Source organism: Hypanus sabinus, unplaced genomic scaffold (genome assembly GCF_030144855.1).
Source record: "Hypanus sabinus isolate sHypSab1 unplaced genomic scaffold, sHypSab1.hap1 scaffold_573, whole genome shotgun sequence".
NCBI classification, from domain to species: domain Eukaryota; kingdom Metazoa; phylum Chordata; class Chondrichthyes; order Myliobatiformes; family Dasyatidae; genus Hypanus; species Hypanus sabinus.
Window position 1 is genome coordinate 24,686 of NW_026781434.1, and position 2,683 is coordinate 27,368.

A 2,683-nucleotide genomic window follows, 5' to 3' on the forward strand; every position below is an offset into this window, starting at 1 on the left:
AGAGGGAGGTTCACTGGCCCAGGATCTGAGGGGTTGATGATGCTGCACGCCGAGCTTTTGTCAGTCAACAGCATCCTGACGTTGATGTTGTATTGTGCAGGTGGTCCATTGTCCAGGGGAGAGCAAATGAGATTGTATCCGCAGTAGACCGATAGTGGAGTTCGTCAAAATATAGCGGCCTTGTCCTTGCTGGAGAACGGGTTGACTTTCGGTATGGCCAGCCTCTCTAAACATTCAATCACAGTATCTGTGAGTGTCACTGGGCAATTGTTGTTGAGGCAGATCTCCCTACTCTTCCCGGGCACTGGTGTGATTGTCCCCTTTTGAAGCAGGTGGGAAATTCCTACTGAAGCATAGGGAGATTGACGATTGTCTCGGACTCTCCACCCTCCTCTACAGTCCTCCCTCACCTTGTCCCTTAAATTCACGCCTCCCTGACTCCGCCAGGCCCTGTGTCACCTACAGCCCTGTATTTCTCTGTCACCCACTGCCTTCTAGATCCTCATTCCCCGAAACGCGCCTCTTCCCCTACTGCACCACGGCTTAGTCATGCCGGCTCAAACGCCTCTCTGTCTGTTTTCACAGGGAACTGCAGGTATAATGGCGGAGTGTTAACGTCTGGTGTTATCATGCTCCCCGTCCACCAGGTATCGATCTCTCGGATTTGAGCCTCTCTACCTCTCCGTGAGGGCAGGCCGGACGTATGGTTCCTCATCACTCCCGACCAGTGACTGAAAACTCAACATTCCTTCACTGCCCTCCCCTCTCCTCCTCTACACTCCCTGTCCCTCTGCCCTACAGTTGGTGACACACACACATTATCTCAGAGACAGAGACAGAATTCAAGACCACAGGAAGGCCGAAGCGCTGTTAATTGCTGAGAGGGGAGTGCGAGCAGAGAGGAAGCTTCTCTCTGTTTCTGACCCAACAGTGCGTAATGGGACGGTGTGTAGGGAGACTCACTCTGTGTGTGATCCCGGGAGTGTGTGATGGGTCGGTGCGGAGGGATATTCACTCGGTATGTGACCGCGGGAGTGTGTGTTAGGGCGCTGGGGTGGGAACTTCACTCTGTGTCTGACCCCGGGTATGTTTGATGGGACGGTGTGTAGGGAGATTCACTCTGTGTCTGACCTCGGGAGTGTGTGATGTGACGGTGTATAGGGAGATTCACTCTGTGTCTGACCCCCGGAATGTGTGTATGGGCATTGATGAGGTTCTCCGTGTCACTCTTTCTGTCTCCCTCTCTCTCTCTCTCTGCGCCGGTCCGGACAATCCCCATCTGCTCCCTCTCTACAAGTCCATCATTTCCAAAGATACGTTCTCCTATCCCCGCGCACCTGACTTACAATGGAGAGTGTGACCGATCCCGATTGCGGTGAGAAAAATGGTGACGAGGACGTACCTGTACAGCGGGGGCGCCTTTCCAGAAAACGGAACAGTGGTCCGCTTTGTTATCGGATATCCGACAGTGGCGTGTTCAGTGCGGGCGAAACAGATTTGGGAAGACAGAAAGTATGAGAGCGAGGATGCTGGAGAAAGGGAGAATGGAGAGTGAAAGAGAGGGCTGAGTGAAGAGCACAGTGAGAAAGATAGGGATGGGGAGAGAGTGGGTAGAGTGCGGGAGCGATCTGGACAGAAGAGCGAAATTGAAGCAGATTTGGGATATTCATGGAGGATAAAGAGGGGGTTAGTGACGGGGATGCAGAGACGGAATCGCATAATATGTTTAGACCGAGAGAAACTGTCTCCGATTGAGAGGGAAGGCAGGGAACTTGAGAAAGAGAGTGGGAGAGGGAGGAGAGGGGTGAAAGGAAGGAGGTTGGGGGGAGGAAGAGTGTGGGAAAGAGACAGGGAGTGGGGAAGGGCACGGGCAGTGTTAAGAGCGGGGTAGCGGCGTATAAGAGAGTCGGGAGAGAGTAAGGAACGTGGGGAGCGAGATGACGAAGGGTGTAACATGGAGGGGTAAGAGAAAGTTAGAGACGGTTGTAGAGGGAGGGTGTGTGACAGATGCAGATGTACCTGTGGGGGAGAGAGAGGTTGAAAAGGATAGAGAATCCTTCCATTCCTTTAGTCTCTCCCCATTCGACTACTCTCTCCCTCATCGTCCACATTCCTTCTCCCTCATCCCTCCCTATCCCGCTCTCCTCTTTCTTCTCTGTACCTCGCTCTCTTCTTTCTATTCTACTCACCGCTCCTATCATTCTGTCTTTCTCTCTTTTCGTCACTTTAAACGCGCCGACATTTCTCCCTCTCTCTGCCAATCTCCTCCCCCTCAATTTATCTACACATCTTCCTCATCACCTCCCGTTTTCGCCATCTCCGTCACTCTTACCTTCCTTTCACTCCTACCTCTCACCCATCACCTCTCTATTCCACTATTCACTCAGTCCACTATCCATACTTCTCTCTCAGCCCACACTCTATATCCCCCTCTCTCACTCCTCCTCTTTCTCCTCACTATCACTACTCTTCCCTGCTCCACTCTTACCTCTGTGGGTCACCCTATCGCAGACTCTCAATCCTTCTACACGGCACCTTCCCCAGCCCCTCCTCTCGGTTCCTCTTTATGAGCTGCTGATCTCGTGTTTGTTGATGTCGGTCTGAACACTTGTCAAAACAGGCTTCCTCTGACAACGGTTACTTCTCCTTTCTGAGCTCAGAGACGCAGAGGATCCTCGACGGA